This window comes from Pongo abelii, chromosome 1, assembly GCF_028885655.2.
Source record: "Pongo abelii isolate AG06213 chromosome 1, NHGRI_mPonAbe1-v2.0_pri, whole genome shotgun sequence".
Taxonomy (NCBI): domain Eukaryota; kingdom Metazoa; phylum Chordata; class Mammalia; order Primates; family Hominidae; genus Pongo; species Pongo abelii.
In genome coordinates this window covers 175,713,551-175,726,083 of record NC_071985.2, presented here as the reverse complement: position 1 = coordinate 175,726,083, position 12,533 = coordinate 175,713,551, and the positions used below count along the sequence as shown (strand labels likewise).

The 12,533-nt window shown below is 42.5% G+C and overlaps 1 protein-coding gene across 19 annotated transcripts in view; it reads right to left on the bottom strand.

Annotated features, from left to right (window-relative positions):
• The window catches only part of DAB1 (DAB adaptor protein 1), a 1,275,060-nt gene that overhangs the window by 434,172 nt on the left and 828,355 nt on the right, over positions 1–12,533 (bottom strand). For 4 of the 19 annotated variants that reach the window (XM_054534065.1, XM_054534020.1, XM_054534081.1 and 1 more), the window contains exon 1: positions 439–1,342. The exons of 6 other annotated variants lie outside the window; for them this stretch is intronic. The gene's annotated coding sequence lies outside the window, so the exon portion shown is untranslated. 9 more of the 19 variants (XM_054534072.2, XM_054534096.2, XM_054534100.2 and 6 more) reach the window with 4 other exon arrangements.

The window sequence follows — 12,533 nt, the reverse complement described above, 5'->3', positions numbered from 1 at the left end:
TCCACTCCGCCCGCCGCCGAGAGCTGAGCGGTCGCCAAGCGCCCCCGGCCTCCCCACCCCCACGCCATTCCTTCAGACTCTCCCAGCCTAAGCGGAAGTGCCCCAGCAGACCCCCAACAATGAGGATTTGTGCGATGCAGTTGGGGGTTGGGGGTAGTTCACACGGAGTGAAACGTACACAGTCTGGCGGGTCTGGGAGCAGCCAAGTGGCGTCCGCCTTTCCAGGCAGCGTTCCCTTGTGCCCACTGCCCCCCATCAGGCCCACCAGCACCACCAAAAAACAAAAACAGAGAAAAGAAAAAGCGCCTTAAAAAGTGCAGAGAAAAGATGCGCCCTCCCACCAGGGGTCACAATAATACTCCTCGGGACGCAGCCAGCGGAGGCAGGGTCCTGGCTGCAGCAGCCACCCTGATTTTGAAATTTACTTTGTACACTCACCCAGTGGCCCCTTTCAGATGCCGCGACACGACCTCCCCCCATCTCGGACTCCCTGCCTCTGGGTTCTCTCGGCGGTTGACACCCTCTTGTATGCCTGCTTTATGAGCCGAAACACAGAGATTTAAAGTTTCCCTGGTAGGAAAAAAACTGAGCTCTCTGCATCCAAGTCAGAGCGTCGAGTCTGGAGCAGAGAGAAGGAAGAGGGGCGGGCTGGGGAGGGGACTAGTTGGGCGTAGGGGGAGGGGGTGCTGGGGAGTGGATGGAGGGGGACGAGCGGCAGAGAACAGAGTCCGCAGAGGATCCGAAGAAAGGCCGGGGTCCGAGGAACGCGGGATCCAGTTCTCACGGTGCCCGCGAACGGGCGGGGATTACTGGGATAGAGTCGGTTTTTCGAGAGGTCGAAGCCGAATCTCAGCGCTACGGAGGAGTAGGGAAGTGAGAACGGGGTTCGGCCGAATGAGGAAAAGGGTCTGGCCACCAGGGAGGGAGGGAGGGAGTTTCGGGAGCACAGGACAGCGGGAGAAGGCAGGCTCGAGGACGGATATAGCCAGGACCGCAGGAGGAAAGAGGGCGCAGGGGGTCTTGGAGAGAGACGCGTGTCAGGGGTGGACAAGTCTGGAGACAGGATCGCGCGTGGTCAGAGGTAGGGAGACAGGGGCGCGGGGATGGGGGGCAGGAGGGAGAAAGAGAAGTCGCCCCTTTCCTCCCAGCAAGTGGAGGGAGAAGGCGAAAAACTGCTGCAGTCGCCATCCTCGCAGCACCCCTAGCCAAACTGCTGAGTGGCGCGTCCCAGGAGCCCTCCTCCGCGCCCGGGGGCCCTAGCGAAGCCTCCTGGCTCCCCGGCGCCGTGTCCTCGCGGGGCACCTGCCGCGCTGAACTCAGGGGTTGCCGCGCGCCCCCGCCGCGCCTCACCTCGCTAGCCCAGAGCATCCTCCTCCGCTGCCGCAGCCGCCCAGGAAGCGGCTCCCCATGCCCGGCGGGCAGCGGCACTCAGGCGCGCTCTGCAGCCCGGGGAAGCCCGGGCGAGCGCCAAGCTGGGTCCATCCTCCCCGGGAGCCACCGGCCCCGCGTCAGAGTAGGGGGAGGAGACCGCCACCCGCGCGGACCCGCCTCCTCCCACGGCCCCCGCGCCACCGCCCCCCGCGCCCGCCCGGCGCCCCGCGGCGCCGCTCACCTGCTAGCTCCCCGGCCGCCGCCGCCGGGCCGTGCGCCCCTCGCCCCGGCCTCGCGGCTCCTGCTCCTTCCGGGGCGCTCTCTGCGCAGCCCGAGCGCGCTCCGAGAGCTTAGCCGAGTGGCGGTGGCGACGAAGAGGTGGAAGAACGAGCGAGCGAGCGAGCGGGGGCGCCGCGGCTTGCAGTCGCGCCTCTGGAGCCCCTGCGCTCTCTCTCCATCCCGGCGTGGACGGGGGAGAGACGAGCCGAGAGCGAGGGGTCCCCGCCCCAGCCGCGCCAGCGTGGAGAGGGTAAGGGAGGGGGGTTGTCACAAAGTATCCAGTGTTTTCTCCCCCATCACCACTACTGGCCGCAGCTCCGCCTGGCCTCTCTCATTTTTTCTCTAGGATCTACCCTTTTATCCAAGCCTCGAAAACATGCATACCCAAATATATGGAGTGCCAGGAAGGGCGAAACCACGAGGGGAGTCTCCGCGAGGGCATGTTGCCCCCACGCCCCTTGGCAGGAGGGGGCGCTCGCTCCCAGCCGCCAGTGCAGGCTCGGCGGCTCCTGTTTTGACTGAGGTTTCCCAGGCAAAGTTCGGCAAGTTGGGAGGGAGAAGACTGGCATGTGTCACGTTTCCGTCAGTCCTCGGGAGAGACCCGTGCCCCTGAGAGCATGCAGACCACGGTTAACTCCGGCTTACTCCCCGCGACTCCCCTACTCGGCTCTTAGAATGACTGGGAGTAAACAATCCTCCGATCCGAAGCTGTGCGGGAGGCGGCTCCAGCGAGTACACAGTCAGTTGCTCCTTGCTTAGGGTTCTAGCTTACAAAGATCCTAGAAACACCAAGTCGCAGAAAATATTGAGTCATTCTGAAAATTCTTCCACCCTGAGACTAGATTCAACTCCAGGAAATTCCTGTTGTGTGGCATACCTGTCTCCAGAGGCCTGAATGCAGGAGAAGAGAGGAGCCTGGTGAATCAAATCAAGTGCATAATACGGAGATTCGCACAGCACACAAACCACCCTGCTGGACCCAGGTGCAGAAAAGGAAAGCGAGAGGCAGGCAACCCTTCCTTAAAAAGTTTACCATTACTCTTTTTGGGGCTACACTCCTGTCTTCCAGCTGTGTAATAACAAAGCTACTGGGATGGATTTGTGCTTTTCTGTTTTGGGGTGTTTTTTTTTCCTCGTAGTTTCTGACACTCACCCATGAAAATTTAATGAAACATTTAGGGTTGTTACCTCCAGAGTCAATGGGCTAAAAATATTTAGCTTAATGCACTCCTTGTGGAGCCAGTAGGTCCAGGGCTAGTACATACAAAGTCATCAAGAGACCCTCCCTTTCTCCACAAAATTCACGACCCATTAAACTTATTCCATAATAACAGCTTCCGTACAAATGGAGGCCTGAGCAAACGGAGGCTGTCATGCATCACCTGTAAAGATAGCAATTTACATAGAGACAAGAAAAATTTGTGAGGTCATAGCAGGATGCAATCTTGCAAGAAGAGTTGATCAGATGAAACTCCCAAAAAGGTGGGAGGGAGTCCCATCCCTGATACTACTCGGTTTCTACCTACTTCTAGGTGTGATAGATAATCTAAGGGTGGGGAGCAGAGAAACTAGCCTAAGTCTCTCCAAGTTTTCCAAAGTTCTAGAAAGTGGGGACAGTTGACACCAGATATGCTTCTACACTGTGTAGGAAGTTCAGGCTTACCAGGCAACTCAATTAATATTAACTTCAGTTTCTTCATCTATGAAGACACATCTCAAGAGTCTAAACTCAATACTCAGAAAAGAGGGACAAATTTGAGAAGACATGGTCAAAACGGGGGAAGGGAGGGTAAAAAACTGTTATGATGGAGGCACAGGTCTAAATTCTCATTGACTGCCAGAAACATTGAAGTTTCTCAGTGCTTTGAGGATAGCCTTAGAACATGAAGACCATCTACATGCACCTTAAGGCCCTACTTATAAAACCTGCCGCCTTCACCCACCTTTCACTTTGTTCGGCTTTCTATTGACATTATGATTACAGACTTTGAAGGGAATTAATGACACTGAATTGGCCAAGTAATGGAATTACAGGACTCTATCTCTGCTCAGTGTTGAATCAAGTCCACCATGGAAACTGGGCAAATTTCCCTGAAATTCAACAGGGGTAACAAGCAAAGCTTTTCTCAAATCCAGGCATAACATGTAGATGCTAATTGCACACAAACTACCCACCAATGATCTTTCAAGTTAAACTAAACCAAATCTTAAAGGAACATTTCAAGTTGTTGTACTAAACACATCATGAAATAAGTCACCTAATAATTAGGGTTTTTTTTCCTTTGTTCTTTTTAAAATAACAATGTCATTTGTATTAAGTATGGCATAAGAAAAAAAACTCAGTGAACATTTGTTTATCATCTACCCCGAGAAACAATAAAATAAGAACAGCAAAGATGTATATATTGTTTATTATGTTTCAGACACAGTTCTGATGCTTTCCATATATTAACTCATTTGACCTTCACAGCAGCCCAATGGGGAAGGCACTCTTATTGTACTGGATAGAGTATAGAGTTTGGAATTTAATGAGCTTCATTCATCTTTAACAAGTTACTTCTGTCTACGTCAAAATTCTCAACCCTACAATGGTGGTGGGTAACACTTGCTTCTTGAGATCGCAGTGAGCCTTAAATGAGATAATATATTGGATGTGTCTGGCACTGAATAAATCAGTCACCCGGTAAACATTGATTCTCTTCCCAGAATAATTCTAAAATAGTTCATTTTAATTTGACAGGCATTTATGGAGTCCATTCTGTATATCAGGCACTGCGGTAGGCATTGGGAATAATGGTGATAAATCAGAAACATATTCTACCTTTGAGGATCTTGGGGTCAACCTAATAAAAGACACAGGCATGAGCAGTCTGCACATGGGCAAAATGGAGTTTTATTGAACTTTACATAATTTATAACTATGCACATGATTTTCAAGATACTCAAAGGAGCAGCCTATGTAAGTGCTGGTTGACCTATGATGGAAAACAAAATCAAATGTCAGAAATCGTAAGTCCTACTAGCTATTACTACTCCTCCAAAGAAAGGAAAGCAAAGAAGCCCATTTTGTGTACTATATTTTATTTAATTCTGTTTATTCCTACAATTGTTTCAATTAGCTAGAGTGTAATAAAATTTTATGCTGTAAACTATGGGCATTTTTCTTTTTCTGTAGCTTTATTGAGGTATAATTGACAAATAATGCCTCAATATTGTATATATTTAAGATGTACAAGATGATGTTTTGATATACATATACATGGTAAAATAATTAGCACAATTAAGCTAATTAGCATATCCATACCTTCACATAGTTGCTAATTCTGTGCATGTGATAAGAACAGTTCAGATCTACTCTCGTAGGGCCGGGCGTGGTGGCTCACACCTGTAATCTCAGCACTTTGGGAGGCCAGGACAGGTGGAACACCTGAGGTCAGGAGTTCGAGACCAGCCTGACCAACATGGTGAAACCCCGTCTCTACTAAAAATGCAAAACTTAGCCAGGCGTGGTGGCACCCGCCTGTAATCCCAGCTACTCAGGAGGCTAAGGCAGGAGAATCACCTGAACCCAGGAAGCGGAGGGTGCAGTGAGCCGAGATCGTGCCATTGTACTCCAGCCTGGGCAACAAGAGCGAAACTCCGTCTCAGAAAAAAAAAAAAAAAAGATCTACTATCTTAGAAAATTTCAAGTACATAGTGCATAATTATTAACAATAGTCACCATGCTATACATTAGATCTCCAGAACTTATTCATCATATAACTGAAGGTTTCTACCCTTTAACCAAAATCCCCCCATTTTCCCCCTCTCTAGCCCTTGACAAACATGATTCTATTCTCGGGTTTTGATGAGTTTGATTGATTTAGATTCCACATACAAATGAGAACATGCAGTATTTGTCTTTTTATGTCTGGCTTATTTCACTTAACAAAATGTCCCCTAGGCTCATTCATGTTGTTGCCAATGGTAGGATTTCCTTCTATTTTAAGACTGAATAATATTCCATTGTAGACATATATACCACATTTTCTTTATCCATGCATCTGTTGACAGTCATTAGGGCGGTTCCGTATCTTGGCTATCGTGAATAATGCTGGAATGAACATGGTAGTGCAGATATCTCCTTGAGATACTAATTTTAATTCCTTCGGATGTATACCCAGAAGTGGAATTGCTGGAACATATGGTAGTTCTATTTTTAGTTTTTTGAAGAACTTTCATACTCTGTTCCATAATGGCTATACCAATTTACAGTCCCACCAACAGCATACAAAGGTTCCCTTATCTCTTCATTTGCACCAACACTTATTACATTTGTCTTTTACAAAAAAAAAAAAAAAACAACCACCAAAAAAAACTGGGTTTTTTTGTTTGTTTGTTTTGATTTTTGTTTTTTTGTTGTTGTTTGTTTTATTTTTTGAGACAGGGTCTCACTTTGTCACCCATTCTGGAGTGTAGTGGTACCATCATTGCTTAGTGCAGCCTCAAAGTCCTGGATTCAAGGGACTCTTCTGCTTCAGCCTCCCAAGTATCTTGGGACTACAGGCGAGTGCCACCATGTCAGGCTAATTTTCAAGAATTTTGTAAGGACAAGGTCTCGCTATGTTTTTCACGCTGATTTTCAACTTTTGGCTTCATGCGATCCTCCTGCCTCACCTTCCAAAGTGCTAGGAGTGTGAGGTGATCTCTCGTTGTGGTTTTCATTGCATTTCCCTGATGATTCGTGATATTGAGCAACTTTTTGCATGCCTGCTGGCCATTTATATGCCTTCTTTTACAAAAAAAAGTCCATTTGGGTCCTTTGCTCATTTTAAAAATAAGGTTGTTTGTTGTCTACTATTGAGTTGTAATGAGTTCCTTATATATTTTGAGTATTAACCCCTTATCAGATACATGGCTTGCAAATATTTTCTCCCATTCTGTAGGTTGCCTTTTCATTTTTTTGATGGTTTCCTTTGCAATGAAAAAGTTTTTAGTTTGATGTAGCCCCACCTGTCTACTTTCACTTTTGTTGCCTATGCTTTTGGTGCCATATCCAAAAAATCATTGTGAAGACCAATGCCAAGGAGCTTTTCCTCTATGTTTTCTTTTAAGATTTTTATAATTTCAAGTCTTCCATCTGTCTTTAATACATTTTGAGTTGATTTTCATATATGGTATAATATAAGGATTCAATTTCATTCTTTTGCTTGTGGACATGCAGTTTTCCCAACACTACTTATTGAAAAGACTATCCTTTCCCCTTTATGTATGCTTGGTGACTTTATCAAAGATTGGTTGATGGTATATGGGTGACTTTATTCCTAGGCCCTCTATTCTGTTTCATTGGTCTATGTGTCAGTTTTCATTCCAGTATCATACTATTTTGATTACTATTGCTTTATAATATACTTTGAAATCAGGTAGTATGATGCCTCTGGGTTGTAATTATCTTACAAGACTGCTTTAGATATTCAGGGTCTTTTGTGGTTCCATATACATTCTAGGATTTTTTTTTCTATTTCTGTGAAAAATGTAATTAGCATTTTATAGGGATTATGTTGAATCTATCAATTGCTTTGGATAGTATGGATACTTTAGCAACATTAATTATTCTACCCCACGAGCATGGGATTGCTTTCTATTCATTTGTGTCTTCTTTAATTTCTTTCATCAACATTTCAGTTTTCAACGTGCAGATCTTTCATATTGATAGTTAAATTTACTCCTAAATATGTTACCCTTTGTGATGGTATTGTAAGTGGAATAGAGTTTTTCAAACACAAATTATTACACAGCCCACAATTCATTAAATAGTTTGTAGTGCTTGCACATGCCAGGCATTTAGGAATGTTTCTATGTACATTCCTCTCAAGTTAATACAATTTTTTTTTTTTTTTTTGAGACGGAGTCTCCCTCTGTCGCCCAGGCTGGAGTGCAGTGGCGCGATCTCGGCTCACTGCAAGCTCCGTCTCCCGGGTTCACGCAATTCTCCCGCCTCAGCCTCCCGAGTAGCTGGGACCATAGGCGCCCGCCATCACGCCTGGCTAAATTTTTTTTGTATTTTTAGTAGAGACGGGGTTTCACCGTGTTAGCCAGGATGGTCTCGATCTCCTGACCTCGTGATCCGCCCGCCTAGGCCTCCCAAAGTGCTGAGATTACAGTTAATACAATTTTTAATAAAGTACAATAGGAACAATCTTACCAAGCTTAATAGAGATGTAATATGCTCAAAGTATACTAACATAGAATGCGCACAATTTCAAAGGTTTATAATCCTCTCACTCTCCCTTTTATTAAAGTTCATGTTTATAATCAAATTCTATATTTTAATAAGAAAGGTCTATCCTTTATTTTAAAAATATGTTTACTGATTGTTTACTCTATACCAGGCACAATGTTAGGCTTGGCAGAGAAAGAAAAAAAAAAACTTGTCCTGAAACAACTCATAGCCAAGTGAAGGAAACGCATAATCATGTTACATTGAGATGAACGCTGTGAAAATGCCAAGTACAGGACGCTAAGGGAGCATCAAATGGGGCATTTAACCCAAGGTAGCATGTGAAGAGGACTTCATGAAGGAAGTGACGTCATCCTGAAAGATAATTGGATAACCAGGTGAAGCAAGAAAAGGTTTTTCAGGCCAAAAACAAAAACAAAAAAAAAAGAAAAAGAGAAAAAAGATGATAGAATGTAAAAAGGCAAAAAAGAGATTCCCCTCTGAGGGTGGCTGTAGTTGACTCTAGAGAAGCATGCATGAACAAATTACAAAGTGTCTTATCTGCCACAATCAGAATTTTGAAATTTAGAGTGAAAGCAAAAGGATCCACTTAAAAACACACACACACACAACAAAAAACAAATATTTTGCAAATCTTGTTTTAACTACATTTCAGATACTTCTCTTGTATGCCTTGGACATAAGTAAAATGTCCAACTGCTGTTTCTCTTCTGAGGTCAAAAAAGCAATGAAAAAATATTTCTATGCAGCTTCATCAAAACAGAACATCTCTTCTTTCATGATGCCAGCCTTGCTTGATTCCAGCAAAAGGTCGTGTGGCAGCATTACTAAACTTGACTCTGGTTTACAATAGCTATAAATAGCACTCCTTTCATTTTTCCAAGGAGCGGGTAGAGGACAGCCGCAACACTGGCAATTGTATTTATGCCACCAATCTGCTCTCTTTAGCTAAATGCACAGTAGAAACAAAAGTGGAGAGCTAAAGTGATTGTCAAAGGACTCTTATGTTTCAATACAAACCCCCAATTTTTTTCACTCATAAAGTGGAGCTTAAGGTGATATTAGTGCCTGAAAATAGGAGTAGACTAAAAGCTATAAAAAATGGCTGGGCTGGGCACAGTGGCTCACGCCTGTAATCCCAGCACTTTGGGAGGCCAAGGCCGGCAGATCACGAGGTCAGGAGTTCAAGACCAGCCTGACCAACATGGTGAAACCTCGTCTCTACTAAAAATACAAAAATTAGCCAAGTGTGTTGGTGCGCGCCTGTAATCCCAGCTACTCAGGATGCTGAGGCAGGAGAATTGCTTGAACCCGGGAGGCGGAGGTTGCAGTGAGCTGAGATTGCACCACTGCACTCCATCCTGGGCAACAGAGCAAGACTCTGAAAAAAAAAAATGACTGAATTTCCGATGCTTACAGAGTATCTAAAAAGAGAAGAATCAGCATAGCATATGATATAGCTGCCACATATTTTGTAGCCTCTGTGTTAAAGGTTAAAAGTATGACAGATATGTGTTGTCTGCCTCTTGGGGCCATTCCTCCTTCTTCTAAAACAACACCTAGATTTCATTAGGAAACCATTCCTCCACCTGGTAATTTTTTTTTTCCATTTAATTTTGGTAGACCTGAACCAGCTCCAGAGTTGGACAGGTGATTCAGTGCAACACATTTCTTGACCAGAATTTAGAGATGGTTAGATGGGTAAACTGTGTATCAAAAGATGGAGCAACTGGAAAAAAATGCTTTCTCTTTGTTACTAGACTGGAAATTGGAAAGTTGTTAAGCCTATAGCTACAGAAACCCATTCCATGAAAAATGTTTTTTGAAAATTAAGGTAACAAGAAGAGGACTAAGAGGTGGGGAAATTGAGATTTATGAGGACATTGTTAAAGAATTTTGGTTTAGCCATGCCAGAAGCCAACTTCCATTGTTCCCCAGATTTTTCTGTTATATGAGCCAATATGTCCCCTCTATTATTTAAGGTAATTCAAGTTGTTGGAGTTCTTTTTCACTTTCAACCAAAATTTCTGTCTAATATACCAGATATTATGCACTTTCTATATATCATTCAATTTAATATGTAAAGCACTCTAGAAAGATATTTATATTTATACTTGCCTTTGTTCTAAGAAAAACATGAAATTTCATTTTACAAGTTAGAAATAAATTCAGAGGTTAAATTATTTACCAAAAGTTACACAGCTGATCAGATAGTTGAAAAATGAAAACTTAAAATATCATTTATAATAACACAGAAATACATTGAACAAAAGTTGTGCAAGCTTTCTGCACCAAAATTTATAAAACTTTGATGAAAACAATTAAAGAAGATACAAATAAATAGAGAGACATACAATGTTCATGGTTTGAAAAACTTACTATTGATTAGATGTCACTTCTCCCCAAACTGAAGTATACATTCAGCACAATCCCAGTAAAATTCCTAGCACACTTTTTGAAAAAACTGGCAAGTAAATTTAAAAATATACATGAGAATGCAAAGGGACTTAGAATAGCCAAAACAATCCTGGGAGAGAATAACAAAGTTAGGTTTATCCTACCTGATTTCAAGACTTACTAGAAAGCTCTAGTAATCAAAACCTTATGGTATTGGCATTAAAGACAGATAAATTGGCAAATGAGACAAAATAGAGAATACAGAAATAGATCAATGCACATGCAGTCCCTTGATTTTTTTTCGAAAGGTGACAATGCAGTTCATTGAGGAAAGTCTTTAAAATATGGTACTGAAACAACTGCATAAACATATGGGAAAAAATCAGCTTCAAGTTCTTCCTCATATGTATATAGAACAAAATATAAAAGCTAAAATGGTAAAAGTTCTAGAAGAGAATCTTGGAAAGTGTCTTCATGATTTAGAGGTATGCACAGGTTTCTTAGAGAGAAGACAAAAATCACTGAACATGAGAAAATGATAAGTTGGACTTCATCACAATTTAGAACATTTGATGATCAAAGAAAACATTAAGAAAGTTAATGGTAAACCACAAACATGGGGAAAATATTCACAATACATATATCTGACAAAGGACTTGAATCCAAAAAAATAAAGAAATTCTTCCAATTAATAGTGAAAAGACAATCTACTCAGAATGAACAGAAGACTTTGACAGTTCACCAAAAAAAAAAAAAAAAGAGACTGTAAGTAGGTACATGAAAAGATGCTCAATATCACTGATCCAGAGGAATATGCAAAGAAAACTGTAATAAGACACCACTTCACACTCACTAAGATGGCTAAAATTTAAGCATTTGAAACATTAAATAATTGATGAGGATGTGGAGCTTTTTATACAATGCTAGTACAACTATAAAATGGTATCACCTTTTGGAAAATTACCTGGCACTTTCTTATAAAGTTAAACATCCACCTACTCAGGAGTACTCATAGATATTCCACTTTTAGGTATTTACCCAAGAGAAATAAAACATATATACACACATATACTAGAAAATGTATATCCGTTTTATTCATAATAGGTCAAAACTGGAAACAATCCAAATGTCTACACACAGCACAATGGATACAAAAATTGTACAGTATTCATACAGTGGAATATTATTAAGCAAGAAATAAAATACACTACTGACATATGCAGCAATATGGACAAATCTTCAAAACATTTTGGGTGAAAGAAGACAAGTCAGACCCCAAAAAGGGTATTATTGTGATTCCATCTACATGAGGATCAAGAACAGGCAAAATAAACAATCTACAAGTGAAAGTTGGAATACTAGTTGCCTCAGTGGAGATAGGTTACCTGGAAAGGGGTAGAAGGAAATTTCTGGGATAATGGAATAAACATATCTTTAATGTAGTGTTGGTTATATAGGCAAATACAGTTTTGTACCTTTTAACGACGGGGATATGCTCTGAGAAATGCGTCATTAGGCAGTTTTATATTGTGTGAACATCACAGAGTATACATACACAAATCCAGATGGTATATAGCCTACTACACACCTAGGCTATATGGTATAGCTTATTGATTCTAGGCTACAAACCTGTACGCATGTTACTGTATTGAATACTGTAGGCCATTATAATACAATGGTAAGTATTTATGTATCTAAACATACAAAATGTACAGTAAAAATACAATATAAAAGATAAAATATGCTCTACCTCCATAGAGCACTTACTATGAATGGAGCTTTTAGGACTGGAAATTGCTTGGATGAGTCAGTGAGTGAGTGGTGAGTGAATGTGAAGGCCTACGACATTACTGTGCACTACTGTAGACTTTACAAACATTTTACATGCAGGCTATATTAAATTTATTTTTTAAGCTTGACTCTTTCTTTTCTTTTTTCTTTTTTTTTTTTTTTTTTTGAGAGAGAGTCTCGCTCTGTCACCCAGGCTGAAGTGTAGTGGCATGATCTCGGCTCACTGCAGCCTCTGTCTCCCAGGTTCAAGTGATTCTCCTGTCTCAGCCTCCCAAGTAGCTGGGACTACAGGCACTTGCCACCACGCCCGGTTAATTTTTGTATTTTTAGTAGAGATGGGGTTTTGCCACATTGGACAGGCTGGTCTTGAACTCCTGACCTCAGGTGATCTGACTGCCTCAGCCTCCCAAGGTGTTGGGATTAAGGCGTGAGCCACCATGCTCAGCCAAAATTTGACTTCTTAAATAATACATTA